Source organism: Castor canadensis, chromosome 1 (genome assembly GCF_047511655.1).
Source record: "Castor canadensis chromosome 1, mCasCan1.hap1v2, whole genome shotgun sequence".
Classification (NCBI taxonomy): domain Eukaryota; kingdom Metazoa; phylum Chordata; class Mammalia; order Rodentia; family Castoridae; genus Castor; species Castor canadensis.
This window is the reverse complement of record NC_133386.1, coordinates 116,038,890-116,061,661: the sequence shown is the minus strand read 5'-3', so window position 1 is coordinate 116,061,661 and position 22,772 is coordinate 116,038,890. Positions and strand designations below refer to the sequence as shown.

Sequence of the window (22,772 nt, the reverse complement as noted above, 5' to 3'; positions counted from 1 at the left end):
AGCTCTCTAGTTTTATGATCTCACACAGCCCCTTGATGGTCTTGAGCCTGTTGAGAAGGCTCTCAGGCCTGCACAACTATTGTGCAAATTGGATGAAATAACTCACACCCTCCTCAGTCATATGAAGGAGTCCTCAATATGCAGTGCCCTCCTTGATTTGCTATGTCTTCCTGTGCTCCTCGTGCCCATGTCTTTGTGGATAGACAGACTATTACCATATTCCTTCTTGTGCCTGTTGCTCCCAGACTTGGTCAATCCTATACAGAATTCATGCTATCAACCTATCAATTACCATTGCCTCAGTACTTGGCCTGTCTTTGTGATGGCCTATATGAGAAAACAGCCCATTTTTCCTACCCTGGATTGGGATGAGATGGGTTAGCCATTGTTTGGAGAGACAGGGAGGCAGTGCACTGTTTGTTATGAGCAAGGGCTTTTGGGAAAACCCTCCCCTGCTTCCAGTTCCAGCCTAGTTACATGTTAACTACAGATGTAGGACAAATTATTTAATGTCTGCATCTCTTTTCCTGTTCCACATAAGATGGAGTAGTCATACCAACCTCTCAGTATGATTGTGGTGATCATATGAGAGCGTGCAAATGATTCTATTATTCCTTAGAAAATTACCAGTGCTGTTGGCACTGCTGTTCAAAATCAGCATCATGGCCCTTAGACGAAAAATGGATCTGAAGCAAAAGACCCAATTCTGCCACCAACTGGCCACATGACTACAGAGGAGCCTTTTAACACCTTTGTGTCTGTTTTCTAAGCTTTCAAAGACATGATAATTCTCATGGGGACACCACAGTGGTGTTTTCTGGTTAAAGGGAGATAACATAAAAGTGGCATCATTAATTTTATTGAGGCTCTAATTACCCTTTTTGTTGCCACCCAGAGATGGCTTTATCAACATGCTTTTGAGGCGTGGGTATCCACTCATTTATCTTAAACAATATGTTTGTGATAGAGATGTTTCACTCCTTTTGTTGAAATAACCACTTTCCATTCTGGAAGATTTCTTATAAGTGCACTTTGCATTCAGAAATTTCAGATGACTCTATGCTGATCAGCACCAAAACCGGAGCCTCTCCCTGCCCAATTAGACAAAACCACTGTGTAGCCTTTTCTAGATAGGGATCTGCAGTCATGTTACATGTTTATTAATGAAACACAGCAAATAACATCCTTTGAGAGGATACTCAAATTACCTGTGGGAGGAAACACTTTGTTAATGAGCTGAACTGCCTTGTTTGGGGAGAAGAGTAGTGTTGACATATCAGGTATCCTTTTGAGTCAGCTTGCAGAGCCTGGGAATTGGGGCCAGACAGTGTTTCATGACACAAGTTTCCTGAATTTCATTGCCTGAAATTTTCTGTAGCAAAGTGGGAGCTAGATTATTTATACTGTGATAACATCTGCAGAATGCCTTGAATTTCAAAAGAAAAAAAGCATTTTATAAATGGATCACACCTGTGGCAGGGAAATGAGACAGGTTAGGGTGGACAAATTGTCTGGACACAAAAACACTCCATGTCTAGCCAGAGCTTACTCATAGGACAAGAGGAAGGCTTAGGAAGCCACTGAAGCCCATGCTGATAATCAGTCATGTCACTGCTTTCCTCAAAAACCGTTAAGTAGCTTTCCATTGCCATAAAAATAAATTTTAAAAAACCCTAAACCTGACATACAAAGCCCCTCCAGCCTCATCGTACACCACTGTTCCTTGGCTCAGATTTCTAAAGCCAGTCTGCTAATTCACCAAGCTCTTTGCCACCTCAGGCTAGTTACTGCCCAGAAGGCTTTCTCCATTCTCAATTGTCTAACTGCCTCCATCCCCCAGGGCTCATCTTTAAGTTCTCTTGCTTGTATTGGCCTTCCCTGTACATGACTGTGTAAGTTTAGCCCCTTTCCCTTTGGACAGCTTGCACTCCTTTTCCTTCAAAGTGCTTACCACAGGCTCTACTGCAGCAGTTACGCACTATTTAACGTGAATCTTCCTTGCTAGATTGCAAGCTCCATGAGGGTAAGGGTTGGATCTGTTTTGCTTTTTATTATATCCTCATTCCCACACAAATCCATCTAAGCATGGATCATAGGACTAGGTACTCAGACATCATTACCATTATTGAAAGACGCTTTTGGAGTCCGACTGTCCACCCACATGCTCTGTGGCCTGCTCATTGATGGAAAAGCAGGAAAGTGTAACAGAAGCATCTTTATAGCAGAAATAGACCTTGCAATGTTTCCAGACATTGGGAACTTTGAGGTAAACACTATTGAAGCCTCTGCCCCTACCTTTAAATAGTACTCTTTTATGACAGAAAGTGATTGGCAGCCATATTTTTTTGTAGTCCCTGGTGACAAACACGCATGTCAAATGAGAGCAGGTTTCAGTACCACTTAGAATAAAGTCCTATTGGTCAGCGCAGTGGTTCTCACCTCTTTGTCTTTTTGTGATCTGATCCGATACGCAGATGAGGGAGTTTGTTTAGAAGAAGGCGACTGGGATGCAGCATGAGCTGACATCCTTGATCAGACTATGGATAGATTCCATGTTGGTCATTAGGTATTCAAAGAGATGCCAGGTAGAGCAGAAGATTTTCTTTTGTTTGCTGGAAGGCCAAAGTAGGTTACCATTACAGGGAAACAGCTTGATCACTGGAAGGGGGGAGGCTGTGGTTCCTATTTGAATTTAGAACAGAAAGATACCTGTCGGGAAGCTGTGAGCAGAGTCTGAGAAGAGGTTGGGTGACCATCTGGTAGGGATATGGCACAAAGGATTCTGAAGTTGAACTCTTTCCAACTCTAGGAGTTAGCAATTCTTATTCTGTTTGGAGTGATTAGAGAAAGTCACTCAGTTTGATTTGGCTTTGGATTTAGGCTACTTTACTACAAATACTTTGGGATCAGAAGGTCAAGCTATTTTTCCAAATTGATTTAAAATGGGAAATTAATTGAAATGAAATTATTTCCATAGTTTTACAAGACCAGTTCACTCAGTGCTCTGAAAAATCATAAAGTCTAATAGTTTTCCAAGTGTCATTTTGTTTATATTTTAACTGTTAAGTATCCAATCATGTTCAGTTCAACAAACACCAGTGAACACCTATTGCACGCAGTCTTTATCAGGAGTTGCTGTGTAGATCCTGGGGACGCACACCTTGTCAATACAGAACTACGGTCAAGTCAACTACAGCAGCAGTCATGGGCATTTTTTCTTTCATTTAAAAAATTTTAACATTTTTATTAGTATATGTTAGTTGTACAGGGGGTTTCATTGTGACATTTCATTATGTGATTACAATGTATCCTAATTAGATTCACACTCTCTGTTATTTTCCTCCTCCTCACCCTCCCGTTCTTAGAACAATTTCAACAGGTTTCGTTATTCTACTTTCAAACATGTATACAAAACACATCCACCGCATTTACCCTCTTTGTTTACCCTTCCCCTCCCACTGATACCCACCCTGGGACAGGACCTGTTTTACCTTTCTGTCCATTGTTTTTAAGTATATGTTGATTATTCAAGGGAGCTTCACCATGGTATCTCAAGCATGCATATAACATATGTTAATCAGATTAGCCCCTATTACTCACTCTTCTCCTATCACCCTGGTGCCCTATTATTCAGCAACTTTCAGTATGTTTTGTTATACCATCATCATACACAGATACAATGTATTTTTTTATATTATTCACTCTCTCATTCTCTTTTTTTTTTTCTCTCCCGCCTAGCCCCAGTTTCCTGCAGGCAGACCCACTATTACAATCATGCTCTCTCTCTCTTTATGTGTGTGTGTGACCATATATGATCATATATGTATTTATGTATATGTTTATCTTTTAGGCCTAGCTTCCACATATGAGGGAAAACATATGACCCAGTCCTTCTGAGCCTAGCTTGCTTTGCTTAACATCATGATCTTGACTTCCATCCATTTATCTGCAAATGACATAATTTCATTCTTCTTTATGGATGAATAATATTCCATTGTATACATACAACACATTTTCTTAATCCACTCATCAGTTGTAGGGCATCTGGGTTGTTTTCAAAGCTATTGTGAATAGCGCTGAAATAAACACAGGTGTGCAGCTGACTCTATTGTATCCTGGCTTACATTCCTTGGGGAAGATGATTGGGTATCTTCTTAGGGAACCATGGGAGTACACCAGAGAACCATGGGAATACACCAGAGACTAAGCCATCCTTAAGTGAGAAGAGAGCCAGGGAGGCTTCCCAGGGGAGGTGATCTAATAGGCACCAGATTCAAAGAAGCAAATTGAGACATGTTTTCTCCGGCCCAAAAGTTTGCAATTAAGTTGCTATTTTGGTGTTCAGAAAATGCCTAAATATCACCAGGTGCTATGTTAGTTAGTAACTTATGTGTCAGACTGTCATTTATTTTCTTGGCTATAACATTATCACTTTTTCAAACTAGTCTGGATTCTGGTCTTGCAATTAAAAAAAATTCTTGGGAGTCTAGAAAGGAAATGGTCCTGAATCTGAAGATTGGTATGAAACCTGGTGAGTGAGGAGTCCCCTTGACTTTCCCTGCTCTCTTCTGTGTTTTCCAGTAGAAACTCCTGGACTGGACTAGGTGCTGGGTATAATGAAGAAACAATGAGGAATTTGGAGATTTGGAAGATGAATGCTGTAATATTGGTACCTCTATGGACCATGAGCTCCTGTGGTTTAGCACAAGGACAGAAAGGAAGACATATTTGGGGGCTATGGTGCACTGGGGAACACACATCTTACTGAAAAAACAGAGAACCTGGGGTCACTATGTTGCTATTCCCTTTTTCTCCTTACCCATCCTAGCTCTGCCCCTTGGTTCTTAGTTGTGTTACTACTTTGCTTCTTAAAAGCACAAAGCTATCTAGAAAGAATATACATAATTCATATTTTGAAAGGAGCAGGATAAATGAGTTCTGCTCATTAAGATGTCTTTATAATTAGGACATCCTCTGAGAATTAAAATTGTTAGATTTTATTCCTTGTTTCCCCTCTGAAATTGATCTTCTCTGAATCACTTTCCTTATCATTTTAATGGGATAAGAACGCTTGCTACCCTCATCATTTAAAAAGGTGCCATGAGGATTCATTTTCTACAGCTTCAGTAGTTGAGAAAATCCAATTCTCAAGCGGAAGCATGAGTTTTATTCTCTTTGTGGTCATTGACAAACATTTACTGCCTGCTTGCTCTGCCAAGAAACCAAATAAGAGCTAGGAAAACCTATCTTCCTAGGTTCAGAGAGACTCTCACCTGTGCAAGTGGAGGAAGAAAAGGTTCCAAATGCTAACTAGGCCTTTTGAGGATCTGTTCTTTGTGGCAGGTTAGTAGTGGACTCCTTTGTATGGAAGAACCTAAAGCCCATCTCAATGGCACTTAAACTTAGAACTCAATGGGCAGCAATTAGGAGAGATTTAAAGTATACCCAGGAGGCTCAAAAAGTAAATATTTCTCTGGACAGATGTGTTATAGCTGAATTAACTGGGTGTTTGTGCAACTGCAATGACTCGGAGAGATAACAGTCTTTATTGCCTGTGGATGTAGCCTGTGATTTCAAAACACAAGTGGTGTTAAATGTTCCCAGCAGAGGCTCAGGCAGTCTGCTAAGCAAACCATTGCTGCTGCCAGGTTATAATCATGCTGCCTTCGGTTATTTGTCCAATTCTAAGTAATGAGGTTCCCATCACCCTCCATTTGAGGAGTGTTTATCTTGTAAGAACTTAGGTCAAATTGAACTTAAATTTCATTTGGTTGTGTTTTCTGCTAAGGACCATTCTGAGAGGAGTGAAACATGAGATTTATTTCTCTCATATTACACCAGGTTTAAAGGTTTTGCCAGGGGAAAAAAAATGGTCACTCTTTTTAGGCTGGTTGGGTAATATTGGGTGATTATTCCAGCCTCTCTCCTGAACAGGTAAGGAAGTTGTAAAGAGGATGCCTCTGCCTGGATGCTCCAATCTTGTCTGTTTCTTATCCTTTTGTGAGATCCCTCCCAACATATCAAAAACAGAGAGGGGACAGTGAGTGCAGGTAGAGCTCATGGGGTCCAGAAAAATTGGCAGTGGATGCCTGAAAAGCAGTTAGTGGCAAGTTCTTCTTCCGATGACTTTGTTTCCTTAGCTGCAGCACAATACACTTAACCAAGAAAAGATTATCCTGGATAAGATCTGGTTTAGTTTTGAACCAACTGAGGCTAGAAGAGGCAGGTATTCACGGGTGTGCCTCACCTGAAATGCTTCAGCCTTCATGTGACATGCTGTATATAGGTCATTATAATTTACATTTCCAATAAACACATAAGATTGGTATTATTCCTAACTTAACAGATAAAGACAGAAAGCTTCCCAATGCTACATGGAAAGCAAATTGCAAAGCTGGAGCTAGAATCCAGTCTGTTTTATTCTGCACATCTCAAATATGGCTGAGGTTTATTTGGTTGCCACAAAGGCATTACACACTCTGTGACGTAAAATGGTAGGCATGACAGCCAAGGGATCAACCTGAACAATTCCTGAAGGAGGTCCTTACTTGACACCCTGTCCAGAAGCATTTAATTATTATACAATTTTTGTTCCATAAATGAGATTAAACTGAAACTAGGTTTTTCTTTTTTTCAATACTGAGATTTGAACTCAGGGTCTTCACCTTAAGCCACTCCACCAGCCCTATTTTTGTGATGGGTTTTTTCAAGATAGGGTCTCAAGAACTATTTGCCTGGGCTGGCTTCAAACTCTATCCTCCTCATCTTTGCCTCCTGAGTAGCTAGGATTACAGGCATGAGCCACTGGTGCCCGGTTGAAACTAGGTTGTAAAATAGGAATGACTGAGAAGAAGTAGATCTTAGTCAAAGTGGGACTATTCGATTATTGAATGACTGGGGAGTTTATTATTGCACTTTGTTTTTGTGGTGTATCAACCCCAGGGCCTTGCACATACTAGGAGAGCTTCTACTGAGTTACATTCCCACGCCTTGTTTTTCTGAGACTGGATCTCCCTATATAGCTCAGGATGGCCTTGAACTCTCTGTGTGTGCAAGCTGGTCCAGAACTCCAGAACCACCTGCTCTGCCTCCTGAGTACTGGGATTACAGGTATGCACCACACCACCACACTGCATAGCCTTTTAATTCACATCTCTCTATTGACATCTGAACTAGGAAACTTGAATTGCTGTTTTACATTTGCTGAAAGTAATGCATTTTGTTTGAGACAGAACTGTTCCTCCATTCCCTCAACTTGTGTTTAGTAAAGTACCCTTTACTAAACACAAGGGTACTAGCACCCTATAAAGGAGAATTAGGGCTAAATGTCCTAAATATCAGGTTGGACTTTAATAAGCTACTGAAGACATAGCAGTAGGGATATCATGAGCATTTGTCATCATTGTATTTCCCCCTTACAGGTGCAGAAACTTAGTCAGAGTGGTTATTTGACTTGCAAAAGATTATAGCATCTTAGAGCAGAAATTTGAATGTATAGCCTTATCCTCTGAACTCTGGAGCCTCTTCATCATTTCCCACTAAGATCTTCCTTACCAAAAGACCCAAATAGACAGCTGGAAACAGATCCAGGGGCTTGCCACAGAATCGTGAAACGGTACATTTGTGTTAGGTGTTTAGCCTGAGGGAGAGTTGGCATTCCAGATTCTAGACTCATGAAGCCAAAGAATAAACTTCATGGACCACAAAGGGTGAGTGTCGAGATAGAAATTTTTATTAAGCAAAGAATAAAGCTTCCATGGAAAGGGAGGAGAACCAAGTCGGTTGCCAGTGGCTCCAAGATGTCTAGAGGTTTTTATTCACTAGAGTAAGGTGTGACTTAAAATTTCATACGCTGACTAAGTATTGAACTGATGAAGGTTTATTGGTTCTTTTTGTGGCCAAGTCCTGAGTGAACAACGGGGTTAAAAGAGCGTTGGTTCTCAAATTGTGGGGCTAGTTCTCCTCCAGCCCCTTGCCTCCCTTTCTGTGTTTGTCAGCCGTAGGTCGTCCTGTTTTGCTGCCCCTGGTGAAACAGGTATGAAAAACATTGTGACTAACTTTCTCTCTTTGTCTTATCATGTGACTCTCAGTTACTTGTTCAGTCCTTCCCCTACCTGCCTGGTGTGTTCCTGACTCCTAATCTCTCAGTAGCCTGTTAATTCCAGTAGAAGAATACATACACAGGCACAAAAGGGATCTGGATGGGATGCTGCCCATGGGAGCGGAGAGCGCTCTGCTCATCTCATTTGTAGGAGACTAAAATGAACTCTGATATGTGAATCCAGTCCATGGACCCAAATGAAATTAGATCTTTTAACCTTCACACTGACCTCTTTGGTATGATGATAGAATTTATATCCATCTTCCTAGAATTTCCCGCCTGTGGGGTGCTGACCATGAGACATTGCTATGGGACCAAATAGTGGCTTTTCCTCATAGTTAGCCCTGTAAGGCCCCTGGGGCTTTGAAAGAGAAAAGAGAGGTCTAAGGTTTTCCTGATTATATTCCAAGCTCTCAATTTTCAAATTAATACTTTGATTGCTTGATGTTTGTATCTGGGTCTTGTAGTTGTGTGAAAATATAAAAGTTCAATATACTTAATGACCACACAGGGAAAAAGAAGGACCACACTGAGTACTTGTTGCATTGCAAAAGAGCTTTTCCACATCCCATCTCACTTCATGCTCACTGGGGCCCCAGGAGATAGATAGGAGCATTCTTGTTGTGGGGGTTAGAAATCAGAAAATCAAAGATGTTGAGCCATTTGCTGAAGGTCATTTTTCTGGGAAGTGTGCAGACTTGTAACTGAGCTCAGACCTTTCTGACTCCCATTTGTGTCAGATTTACTCTCTGATAGATAACATCCAGAAAACTTGTGGCAGTCAAAAACCAATATTAATATGTTAAAATCAAATAAGACAAAAAGCACGCAAACTATTTCACTGTAAGGACAGAGTACTTGGCACTTTTATCAGTGGTTTTCGTGTAGGCATTCATTTATTTTCTTCAACAGCCACACATCAAGGTCTACTGTGTGTCACAGTACTGCTAAGTGCCGGGGACATAAGTAAGACAGAATGAACACCTGCTTGTTTTTGTTTTTGGTGTTGGGTCTTGCACATGGTAGACCAAGCTTTCTACCACTGATCTACACCCCAAGTCAACACCTGCTTTTTATGGCTTACATTTTAGAGAAAGAGAAACAATAAGAAATAGACAAATATACAATTAGGATGGTTTCATCCAGATAGGGTCAGAAGAAAATAAAACAAAGGGCAGGAGGACTATAGTCAGTGTCACAAAGGAAGGGAAGGTGACACTTGAACTGAAGTCTGTTTAATAAAGAACTAGCCATGCAGACATCTGGGTGGAGGATCAGGGAAGGTCAATAGGCTTAAGGAAGGAATAATGTTTATGTGGTCAAGAAACAGCAAGAATTTCAGAGTAGTTGTGGCCTAGTGATAAGTTATCAATACTTTGGTGAATTGATTGGAATGTATTTTGGTTATAAAGACTGCTTTTAAAAGACAGTGTTCAGCTAATTATTAGAAAGCTAACGAAGGACGATCAAGGGAGAAACTCTGAGAAAAGCAGCAAAAATCTAGATGGTGAAGGTCTTGGCAGAGCTCCTAAGAGAAGCATCACATTTCAATCCCTTTAGGGTCTCCTTCAGTTAATGGGGGGGCCTCATAGGACATTTAATTGGGTTGATCCAGCAGCTCAAAGCCTTGAAACAAAAACACTGTCCACACAGCAAATTTGCAGTATTAGAGCAAAGAGGAGGATGGGACTCCAAACCCACTGAGAACCAAAAAATCCAGTACAGACTCTTACTTGAAGATGCCTTCATAAAACACGAGTAGATGCAAAAATAGAACAGGAAGGAACCAAGAGCATGAAAAACACATCTGCATGCATTTTCAAATAGTTTGGTTAATTGATGGAGTAATTTTGTTATTATTTTATTATTAATAAAATTAATTTTATTAATAATAAAATTAATAATTTTATTATTATTGATGGAGTAATTTTACAGAAACAGTGGAAGACAAAATTTAAAGGAAAGAAAGTCTTGTGTCCTCATGGTTAAGAATAAGGACTCTAGAGTCAGAGAACGTGAGTGAGTTTCAAAGCTCTGACAGTTTTACTAATTGCAAAACTTGGCAAGTTATGTGATCTTGTTAGGGCTTGATGAAGAGGGCTCCCTCTTCTGTAAAATGAGGATTGTAAGTAATAATTAAATAATAATGTTTAGCAATCTACTAATAGTAGTCAGAAATAGCTTAAGATTAAATGAAACTTTGCATGTACATAGGGAAAAATCAGAAAATGTCATTAGTGTCAACTATGTTAGAAAGAAGCAGTGGAGAGTTTCAGTGTGGGTCTGTGAGAAAAGACAAAAAGAAGTCACAAAAAAGCTTTGGGTGATTTTGAGCGGGGCCTTTACCTATTTGGAGCTTATCATTGTGCAAATGAATCTGACAGCTTGCCGCTCCTCTTGGGGTCTTACTTCCCTCATCTGCAAACCCAAGTGGATGCCAGGGAAGGGAGTGAAGTCTTTCACATGGGCCTAGCCTTGAAAATCTCCCGCTTGATAAGTTAGTCACCCCACATTCAGTTGTGCTCTGAAACTAGGGTAACCAACTATCCCAGTTCGTCTAAGACTGGAGTATTTGTAGGAATGAGGAACTAAAACTTTCAATGAAAAGTCAGGACAGGCTTGGGCAGTTGCAATGGCCATCAATGGTCACCTATGGATCTGTCTCTGAGTGAAGGACGAGTGACCAAAGGAGCTCTGCTAAAGTGTTGTCTGACTGGCATTCTTCTGCGTTTTGTCAGTCTGGTACTTGCTTCTCGTGTGGTTTTGATCCCTTTATTCTGAGCCTGACAGAGAGGGGATACTTCCTATTATCACCTACAATGCTGTTCCTTGGTGTGTAAGAACACATCTATGTGAAAATTCATAGAGCCCCTTGCAGAGCTGACTTAATTGCATGCCTATTCCCAATAATATATAAGACAAAATCTTAAAGTTTCTCCTAAAATCTCTTGGGCCAACTTGGGGCAGTGTTGAGGATACTTTTTACCTCTGTGGTTTTCCCCCATCAGACTGTAGCAAAAGTTGTTTCTCTTCTTTGTCTACCTGGTAAACTTCTAGTCACTCCAACTTGAGAGACCCCTGCTTGGGAAGCCTTCCCTTGCATTCCCACGTGTTGTTAAAAGACGGCCCCTCCATGCCCCTCTGTTGTCTTTTTGCATAATCCTACTGGAGCATTTAACCACACAGTTCTAATTATTTATTCACTCACACTCCCCATTACTATCAGCATTTTTTGAAGGCCAAGCACCCTGTTACTAAGTCAACATCAGGACTTAACTTGGATTAAAGACTCAAAGACAAACCTACTCCCTCCCCCTTACCCCCCCAAAAACCTCAGGGTCCAAAATGACTGGAGAATGTCCCTCACTCTGTCCTGTCTACTGATTTGGTTTGCCAGGGTAATAACTTCTAACAACTTTCTTTTCCATGGTAAAAATGAAACCCGTTAATAAAACTTCAAACCTTAGTCAAACTGGTTGAGCTCCAGGTCTTTCTAGTGCTAGTTTGTTAATGTGACTCAAAAGAATGAAAATTGCAGCAAAATTAAATAATCTTATTGAGTAGACGCTAAACCAGGCATCACTTGATAACATGTAGCATCAATGTGTACAAGTGCTAATTATCCATCAATTACAGCTATGGTAGCATTGAGCTCATTTTCACTGAGAATGAAAGACATGCAGTGTCATAAATGGTTTAAGAATCCACTCTCAAGTTCTATGTGTAGCCATTTGTTCAGAAGATACTGAATTTTTCAGAGTAGGAACAAAGAAGATGAAGACTTCAAAATTTGGGTAGCACAATCACTAGGCTAGATGGTTTTTAAATTGCATAACTACCCATTGTAATATCTTAGTCCCAAAGGAAACCTGTGACACTGCTGAAAATGCAAATAGACTTCTGACTGCTTTGCTGGACTGCTTGGGATGAACTGTAGGTCGGTCTTGGAATGAGAAGTGAAGGAATAGGAAAGAGAGACAGAGGAACCTGAACTTGTGTGCCCAGCTGGCCCACCATCAACTGTCGTGGCCCTTAACTTTTAAGTTTAGCAGAGTGTGTGACCCAGTTTTGTTTGGCCACCAGTGTTCCCATCCCTGAATTATGAGTAAATCTTTCTACCAAGGGAGCAAGTAAAGGCGAGCCAAGCAAATCATTACCATCCATGAACTAAGCGCACAGAATTACAGTCAGGCAGAAGTAATTCTTATTAATGTAATACTCAATAATCACTATGTATTCATGTCGAGTTTTTTGATAAAAATCAAATAAACAAGATTGAAAGATAGATGCTATGAGTCTTCAGGGCTGCCCACCTCTCCCTGCCTCCAATCCCAACCCCAACACCACAGAGCCAGAATTTGCTGCTCTCCGGTTCTTCCCCAGCATTTCTCACTCTTTCAGTAACTCAATAATTATTGATAGTTCTTTTTTTTCTGAACAAGCAACTAAAACACCACCTAACTCACTCTTTAAATAAGACATGGCTGGCGTTCCCCTTAGCACACCCCTTGCTAGACCCTTGGTGGCATTTTAAATGGGAGAATTAAATCATTGGACTCCAGCCAGGAGTGTGAACTTACAAGGTCCCTTTACTTATCCTCCACTGTGATAATCATCCTGGAGGGCTTTTGTAGACCTGGAGAGTTCAGAGATTGGCTATTTTTGTAATCTCTTCCTTTCTGTGTTTAACAACCCACTATTTAATAATTTGGGGAAAATTAAATATGCAGTGAGCCCTCTCTGATAGGCTACCAATTCCTACTTGTATGTGATGGATTTTTGGATAAATTATGTAATTTAGTTAAATAAAAAGTAAAGGCAAAAGAGAAATAAAATAATGCTAAATAGTCAAGAAAAACTCACTAGTGTTGCCAATCTGCCATTTTCCCCCATTAACCTCAATTAACCACACAGATTGTAGATTCTGACATATGATACAAAAAACATGGCTTTTTATGAACCTGTAACATTTTATGCTAAAAACCCAAAACAATAATTATCACAGCACATAATTTCATTTTGAATTTATTTGCAAGTTTTATCCAAAAAGCATGAAGTATTTAAAGAGCCATACCAAAAATGCTGAGTGGGTATTCTCACACATATGGACCTTTACACGCTTTGACTGGTGATACTGACATGTGGCACACACCTATACACTTACATACACATTTATCTTATAGCATCTGCTTGATAACTATACAATATCACCTACTTGTTTAACTGTATGCTGATATTACAGTTTTATAAACATTTATTGTGCACTCTTCATGTGCCAGGCCCTGTGCTAAGCACGAAAGACAGCAACATTAGCTTAACTTCTTAAAAGATGTTCCTTCAGTGAACACTAAGTGAATAGAAATACAATTGCCCTGGAAAGGCCACAGTCTGTTTCAAAACCAAATATACAAAGTTATAATGGAATTTTTAAACATTTCTCTGTAAAAGAGCAGGCCAATGCAACTCCTCCTCCCTGGATTAATATATTTCTGCCAAGGAGTTATAAATAACTCTCATCCCTCTTTTATTTTCCCTTACTATTATATGGGGAGAATTTCATGTGTTAGCCCTAGTAAGAAAGAGGTTATTTGCTCCCCGGAAAAGTATTGTTGTATTTGGAGGAAAAAACAGAAGAACACAGCATTTTAAGACTTGCTCTGTGTTTAAGTCTCTGTGTTGATAAACAATGAAGTACACATTTCATCATTCTTATGAGATGTGGTAGCTCTTCCCAAATAAGGGAAGGACAGGAAAATGCCATTAATGCAGACTCTTGTTGAGTAGGATCTTATAGCAATTGAAAATGTGGATTCCAGAATAGTTCAGGAAAAGCACCATTACTGCTTTCAAACAAACACATAAAGTTAATGCTACTATGAAGATAGTTCCAAGCAAAAGGCCTGCGTGGACAGACCCAACCGAATAGTTACATGGGCTATTTGCGATTAGATCATCAGAATGGCAGTTGTTAAAACTGAAGTGCTTTGCAAATGGTTTGTCTTGAGTGCATTGAATATTCCCCTGAGAACTTTCTGACCTATTAATTTACCTAGGTGGTACAAACGTAAACTTCAATCAGCCATGGAATGATCACAAATTCTCAGACAGGTGGCATGAAAACAAATAATGAGGGTTTACAGTGTATGTATAAATTTAAGACAAAGGAAAGGTTCAAATTATGTGAAAATTAACTGGAAAATGTGTGGTATTAAAAACAGTGATAACAATCTTCTTATAACATTCAAACTTCCTTTAAAAAGTGACATTTTCAACAGATTTTTTTGAACTTAATTTCAAAACATCACTCCTATTTGAAGGTCGTGTATAAATTATGGAGTAAAAATGATCTTAAAGAATTGCATGCCCACAAAGCACACATGCATTTTTCAAGACTTTGCAAAATCTCTGTATAATTTGCACTTTACATATCCTCCTGATTTTATCTGTCACATTAAAACAGACGTAGAAACAAATTATTTGCAGTGAAATTACTTCTGAGGAGAATGCAGTGTTTGTTTTCACACCTCTGGAGTGTGGCAGGAGTTTAAAAATATTCTAGTGTTCATTTGAACAAACAAAAAGAAACTTCAGCTTTTAGCTGCTTTGGTTATTAGAGTGACCAATCTAAGACAATAAGGTTTTCCTTTTAAATGCAATTAGAAATAGTACTCCAGTGCTCTTAGAGGTTTTTTTTTTTTAACAAAAATAAAATATAATGCAGTTTTTTATAGATTCTAGTTCTGCTTTTTAAACACCACTGGCTGGATTGCAGAGCTCCATGCTAAGCCCTTCATTGGTCCTGTTTCTACCCAAGCCTATGAGGAACTGAGTGCTCTCTCCATACCAGACTCAGCAGGTGAGATCAGGAAGGGATGCAACAACTGAAAAGCAGTGGAGTGAGGATTTAAACTCATGCTTACCTTTTTCATTAAGCTTCTATCCTCTTACTCTCAGGTGAAGATTTGAAATTTTAACCTTTCCCAATATCTCTATCAGTTCACCAATGAAGGTTCAGTATAAATGGAACGTCCTCCCTACCTTTTCCAGTTGCTTAATTCAGCACTAACCTTCCTTCACTGGGACACTTAGAGGTGTCTAGAGTATGAATTGACCACCTTGTGCTGCAGTTCGAGGACCTGTCCATCTCCCTCACAGGACATCAGTCTCATGAAGGCAAGATAGGGCCTCAGTGGTGGATATATTTCCTCTTTACAATTCCCGGATTTCAACTATGCTTTTGTGGGGGCAAGGGAGCATCACCAAAGAGGTGGCATTTTGCCTCTGCTAGGAGGATCCTGGGGAGTAGATGGAATGAGCTCCAGTGAATGCTGCAGGCATTATAAAAAGTACAATAGAATGAAGACGTGAAACTGTAGCCAAGGCAAACCAGAGTAGTGAGGAAAGACAGGAAGCGTGTGTCAGAGCCAGAGTCAAAACAAAATGGCAACTTCCTAGTGTAGTTCTTTGCTGAGAAAATTCAGAACAGAACTTCATTTCAAAATCTTTGGGTGTGGGACCCTGACATCAGTATTTTTTGAAATTCCCTGGGTGATTCCAATACACAGCCACGTGTGAAAGCCAACGGTGATCTAGAGCCAGACTTGGGAAACTTTCATGTGCACACAAGTCTCCTGAGTCTCACAAGAACCTGCAACTCTGTGTTCAACCCAGCCCCGGTAAACTCACGTTGGTGATCCATGCCACACTCGAGCAGCAAGGTTATAAACTACCCTTTCAGGGAAGCTTAGCAGCACATGGCTGACAGATTTCCTACCAACATGTCTTAGAAGAAGTCACTTCACCTATGAGCCTCAGTTTCCTTACCTGTCAGATGGCAGGACGAGGAGTAGACATGTTATAGTTTTTGTTGCCCAAACGTTTAGAAACAAGTCTATTCTCAATGTGGGAAGGAAACAAGATTAGGTCATTGAACCATATGACACTTCTGGCTCTCTTCTGGAGGCTGATAATAAGAGTAATATTATTTGAACATTCAGTATGTGCCAGGAACCAAGCTAAGCATTTTAAATTGGTTACCTAATTTAATAGGCTTCCTTTTTACAGATGAGGAAGCAGAACTTAGAGATGCTATGTAACTTCCCAAGAACATGCAGGGAACCCAGTCATTCTGATGCCAGAGCCTGAGTACTGGTTAGTGTATCACAAACTGCACCATGATGCTTCCCAGACTAGGGGATGCCTAGGACCCATGTGGAATTTAGAATGCATTGTTAATTTGATCATCCAATATTTGGAATTATGCAAAATATTCTTGGCAGAAAGATAAAGGGTAAGCAGGGTGCCATATTGCACATCTGAGTGCACACACTAGAGGCATGTCAATAACACTTAAAGATGGCATGGTTTATACAATCCCTTAATATTGGTTTACCACCTGCAGTTTAATTTCTCTGAAGAAAGCCAATATGACATTCAAGGTTTAGCTAAATAGCCTAGAAACTTCTTCAGGTGTATAAATTCTTCCTCACCTAGGCCCAATCAGAAAGCAGAGCCTGAGGCTCTGTGTGATTAGGAGACTGGTGATGAGGAGAAAAATTGAGGGAAGAACGATGGGACTGGGAGGTATCCAGGCATTCTGGGAAATGGGGCAGAGCTAAGTCTGTGTGTGTGTGTGTGTGTGTGTGTGTGTGTGTGTGTGTGTGTGTGTGTATGCATGTGTGGGTATGGGTGTGACTCACAGCACCACCAGGTATAAGAGAGAACTCTACAGGGCAGAAGGTCTTTAACAGTATTCTTCACCTTTCTTCATTACCCCCTCTCGTTGTGGTCCCACCTTATTCTTCAATCTGATGACAGTTGCTTGACCGAGATGTCCCTCATGGCTAGTCTAAAATGAGAGGTATGGGGAGTGACATGGTTTGCCTAAACCTCAGAACTCTCCCTCCAGGTTGTGGGTAACTCCATCTGTAAACCAGGTCTGAGGGGAAGGTACAGGTGAGTGCCAGCATCGGCACTTGTCTTTCACCAGCTGGCGTTTTCCCTTTGCTACTTTAGCAGCTGCAGAATCCTGAATCTGAAGGGGAAAGTGTTTCTGGCAGAAGTGTGCTGCCTGAGATTTCCCTGCTGCTAAGGCAGACTTGAAAAATGCCATCCACTGGCTTGCAAAGAGAAGAAATTAAGCAAACTGTACCGGCAAGCGCGAGCCATGTTTGACCCCAGTGTCTTCATGGTTTGATTTAAAATATACCCTCACTTGCACGGTTTTAAAACTCCTATTAGCATCTTGTAAATCACAATTTACAAAGAAAAGTTCAGGTTGCAGGTTTCAGCTCTATTGGTGATTTCCACTGTCAGATTTTCTTTGGAAAATTTAATAGTAGCATTGCGTGCTCAATCAAGCAACTGCAAATCTTTACACCCGGTGAGACAGCCCTTACGCAAGAAGCATGTGTGATTGGGCCAGTTCCCACTGTCTCTTTTAGACCCCCTCATAACTGATATTGTAGCTCATGCATGGTTTTCTTTGCTTATTCTCTTATTTTCAAATAAATATTACATATAGTCTAAGAACACATATTACTTAGCTGTTTTAAACAGACCTAATAATTCAACTACAGTTTTTCTTCTAATCATTTAAATTTGCATTTACTCTGTGTCCATTTCACTACTTTCCAAATTCACTGCACAACCATATATCCAAGTGAAAATACTGTAGGAAATATCATGAACTCTTAATGGGTGGAAAAAGAAGTCAAAAGAGATGTTCTGGAAGTCACAATCTTTGAAAAAGATAATAAAGGTGGGAATTCTCAAGATTTTGTTTTCTTTTTTCCCACTTAAAAGCACAAGCAGTTTACAAGCAACTGGTGTTTCTGCTCTCCCCTTAGTGAAATATGAATATAGATGCTTAATTTTGTGAATAAAGAGAAACCAAAGTACAGCACCTCTTGTTCCTGGTTGGGTGACCTGTAGGTCCTGCACAACTGGACTTAGAACCATTGGGAAGAAAGTGTGTCAGGTTAGAGAATAGATAAGAACAAAAAGCATGATCTCCTTGGGATATTTTTTAGATATTATTACAGACTCTTTACCTTGAAAAGGACTTTCAGATATTCCTAGATGAGGAAAATATGTGATTGCCTACAATCTCCTGACTCTCAGGCAGGTGACTTTGCCAACACCATACATCTTCTTCTCTTAGTGAAACAATGAAGAAGCTTCAAAAGTATAGTTCCTGAGTTTGGACAATACAACAGTCATTTGTGACCTTGGATCCTTATTTAACTCCATTTCCTCCTATAAATGGAGTCAAACAACCCCTACTTCTCTGAAATTTCAAAATTAGAAGAAAAAATAAAATTGGAACGAAGATATGTACTGGGTTTGTTTTAAATAAGAAAACAACCAAGTAATGTGCCTACTTAGGCTGTACAGTGCCTGAATTGCTGCGGAAATACACAGGACCATGTATGGGAACTGTTTAGGACAGTACCTCGCATGTAGTCTGTACTCAACTCTTCTTGGCTCCTACTATGTTCCTATTTTCCCACTTTTCTCCATATATATTGGGTAGAAATCAGGATGTGGGAGAACCATGGAATGGTCACCCAGCTCCACACAGCATAAAATTGAAATTCTTGAGGCTGGGGTGTAGCTCAGTGGTAGAGCATGTGTCTAGCATGCATGAGGTCCTGGGTTCCTTAGCACCGAACTAAAAAATATAAACAAAAATTTAAAAAGATTAAAAGACTTTAATCCACAGTTTAGCCACCACCAAAAAGTGGGAAACATTAAAATTATTCAAACAATGAAAGACAGCATTCAGATAGTTTTGATTCCCATGCATCGGAACCATTATGACCACTCTGTATAGAAGAGCATTGAGAGATCTGGAACTCTGTCTACATCTCCCTCATTCAAATAACTTTGGCTTGATGCCTGTATGTGCTGTTCTGTGTTAAACAACCAGGAATACAAGATGAATAAGAGCTGCTCACCGTCCTTTTGCTTGTGTCCTATGAGGGAAGATGGACTCTTCAACAAATAATAGAGAAAAATGTTGTGTGCCTTAAAAGCAGTATTTATATATTCAGCAAATGTGGCAGGCACTGATCTAGGTCCTTGGACTGACATGGTAATCCACCCAAGGGCTCTGCTTTCTTGAGTTGTGTTCTAGAGTGAGATCCAGACAGTAAACACGCAACCTGCTAGAGGAGAAAAGGGCTAAGAAGGCTTCATGGTGAAGGTAACACCTGTACCATCTTGAAGTGGGGTTATCGGATAGCTGAGTGCAGACATGGAGAACTGGTAGGCAGAGGAAATGGAATATGAAAAACACAGAACAGGCACTCACTGAAGGTCTAATGATCCCAGCGTATTTTATAACACCAAGCCCATCTTCCAGCAGTCTTGAGAGTACGCTTAAACAGCTGGGAACTGCACTGCCTCACATAGAACTTGAAGGAAATGTAAATGTCATGGCCATAGATTACACAGCTGTGACCCAGGACACCCACAAGGGGAGACCAGAGAAAAGTTGTCATCCTCAAAAGTACCAATTCTCTGACAGTAACTACTTACCACATTTTGAGTTCTCTTTTGAACACATTTTGTGCTTGGGCTGTGTCTCAGAGAGAGGTTTGTAGAGTCTTCTGTCTCTGCAACAAAAAAAAATCAAAAGCAGCCATTTTTAAAGTAATTATATGGTTCCAACCATATGTCCCCTCCCCCCTTATTGAGTATCATTCACTTAGGACTGGTGAATTCTCCTCCTAAATTAGAGGTTTGCACAAGTAATTATATCAAATAATGTGTTTGTTTATATCTGCAAACCACATTCAAAAAGCTTGCTATGATTTATCTTTAAAATTCAATTTCATCATGTCAGGCCCCAATTTACCATGCCCAGTGGCTCACAGCTACATGTATGACGTCCATGCCTCTCTCTTGCATAGATTACAGAATGGGGTTGTCTTCCACAGCATGGCCAGAGTGGTTGAGGGAGGAGGTTGCTCTATTGCCTCTGCTTTTCCAGTCTAAGGCCCACATGCACTCAGTTACAATAACGTTGTTTAAAATGAAGATAAAGCATTGCTGGACTTAACTAATTCCTTTAGACCATGAGGGATAACTTACTGCATTCCTTTCTGACTAAAAAATGGCAGTGCTAACTGAGGTTCCATACCTCATCCTAAGCATGTACTCTAGAAGGAAGAAAGCTTTTGCTCCTTCTTGGTTTGCTGGAACTGGCCAGATAACAAGATTTATTTTTCAATTCAATTAACTACCAATTGCAGCTTTAACCCAAAAAGTCCATTGTTTCTTTGTTCCCCATTCCCATAGAAAAATCCATCACTCTATTCATTCTAACCATCTTCCAGCCTGATTCCTAAACTCATTCATTCATTCACCCATTCATGTTTGCCTTTTTCAAACATGAAGAACTGGTTAAAACCAAAGCGCCAAAGTTTATGATTTCCTAATGACTTTTGATGACTTTTATATATATATAACTTACATAAAATATAATTCACCAATTTAAGTATACAGTTCAATAGTTTTCAGAATATTTACAGAATCATACAAGCAACATCACGATCTTATTTAAAAGATTTTCATCACCCCCCAAAAAACCTTGTACCCATTAGCAGATGCTACCATCCCCACTCAACCTCATCTGTTTGCCTAATGGTTTCCCCTTTTCAATTGCCTGGGATTTTTTCCTTGCATTTTACTTATATCTGTGAAAATAAAGGAGACCAATGCCCTGAGAGCTGAGACCTGCAAGGCTTTCCTGAATCTTTCCTCCAGGAGTAGGAATGGCCTGGCTTCTCCCAGCAACCAGGAGTGTGTCCTTTCAGGCTTTTCTGGACGCTTGTCTCTTTCTCTGATACCTAATAAATATGTGATAAACACATCTTAGTGAAGCTAAGTGTACATTGTGAAAATATATGTGAATTTCCTAAATAATTGTCCTAAGAATAACGAGAGAAGAAGCTAGTCTCTTCCCTGTGCAGTCATATTCACCTGACCCCAAGTAGAAGGAGCAGTGATTGGTAGAGAGCTCAGGGAGCAGAGGACAAGGGTACATTTTGTGCTTGGAAGAACCAGGACATGATGCAGGATGGAGGTCCCTACTCTTTCACCCTTTTACAGCCTCTACATCATGTTACTCATTCCTATGGTGACTTTTAACACAGGAGTTCCCCTGAGGAGGTGATAAGGCTGGATGAAAGCCTCCCTTCAAGTGAGGAAACTCCTACTCCTCACTTGAAAAGCACTGGTACAACTATACTGACTCTAATTCAATATGAACCCAAGAGCTGGGCTCCCTTTTCCTTTGTCACTCTCACTCTCCAATGCACTCACACAATACCTCCATCTCCCCCTTCCCACCGCCTGCCACCCACTCCCACGTGCATACACACTGAGCTCAATGGTATGATCCAGGTGTTAGAGCAGCTGTCTATTTCATTCTTGGTTGTGGTCGAACAGACCGAAAAATTAATGTCAATAGAACGTTATAGTGAAATTCAAGAAAAGATAGTAGTATTGGACAGTGCCTCTCTGTCTTGGAATTAGGGGACCGTCTCAAAAGATTCTGATACAGGAAATCAGGGATGGAGTGGAGCAACAAGTCCCTGTTTCTAAACTCCCCTGGGGGATACTAATGGGCAGCTAGGGAGAGAAGACATTAACCTTCTCACCTGAAACCTACACTGGCAGTCTTTTCTCCCTGAGTTCTGCCAGAAGCTCATCTTTACATCCAGGGGCTCCACTCACACAGAGGAACTCTGGAAGTGGGTTTATGTAATTATTTTTTTGCTATATATTAATTTACAAAGTGAGGGGTTTCAATGTGATATTTCCACACATGCATGTGATGTACTTTGATCACATTCAGTCCTCTCTATTCCTGTTTCTTATCCCCTCTTTTGTATAGCCTTTTAAAAGGGGTTTTGTTATTTGCCTACTACCCCTTCCTTGTGCCAAGATACACACACATCACAGTCCACACACAAAAATAATACTGTCCTAAAAACACATTCTAGGTGTGCTGCAAAAGTGAAGATTAGTACATAACAGCCAACATTTGATAATTTGGCCTTTTGGGGTTTCTCTCGTTTGTTTTAGGCAGAGAATCAGGTGGGCACCAGTGCTTTGGAATCAAAGGACAGGTCCTGTTAATCTGTATAGTGAAAAATTACAGACATATGAGCAAAGAACTATAGTCGGGGCAAAGAACAACGATTAGGAGCAGACTGGCACTGCACTGCATCAGGTGGACCCCAGCCCAGTCCTGTTAAAGACAGTCAGCAAAGGTGAACACCTAGGCTGAATTTGAAAGATCTGTGGGTGTGGCACGGCATGAAGAACATAATAGTGTATGGAATGTTTCAAACTCACTGAGGGTAAATTTTAAATGTTTTCACCACAAAAATAAGGATTTTAGGACATGGATATGTTGATTAATTTAATTTTCCCACATAGTATTTATTCATCAAAAATTATTTTATACCATATATATGTAGTCACATTGTAAGAAAAAGTAAAAGAAAACCTATAGGTGAAGCAGTTGTGGGGGGCCATATCTAGAATGAACTCATGGAAAGGCAGGTCATTTGTACAATGGAAACCCACACTTCCTTCCCACAGGAGCACAAGAGGTGGAGGGGAGGGTGGCCTGTTTGTAAAGAGCCATGCTACCCTG

At 40.3% G+C, this 22,772-nt stretch overlaps 1 protein-coding gene and 1 long non-coding RNA gene across 8 annotated transcripts in view; one reads left to right on the top strand and one right to left on the bottom strand.

Moving 5' to 3' along the window:
* Fat3 (FAT atypical cadherin 3) overlaps nt 1-22,772 on the top strand; it is a 611,059-nt gene that overhangs the window by 408,932 nt on the left and 179,355 nt on the right. The gene's annotated exons all lie outside the window — the stretch shown is intronic.
* Nucleotides 1-22,772, bottom strand: part of LOC141425040 (uncharacterized) — a 203,374-nt gene that overhangs the window by 33,402 nt on the left and 147,200 nt on the right. The window lies entirely within an intron of this gene.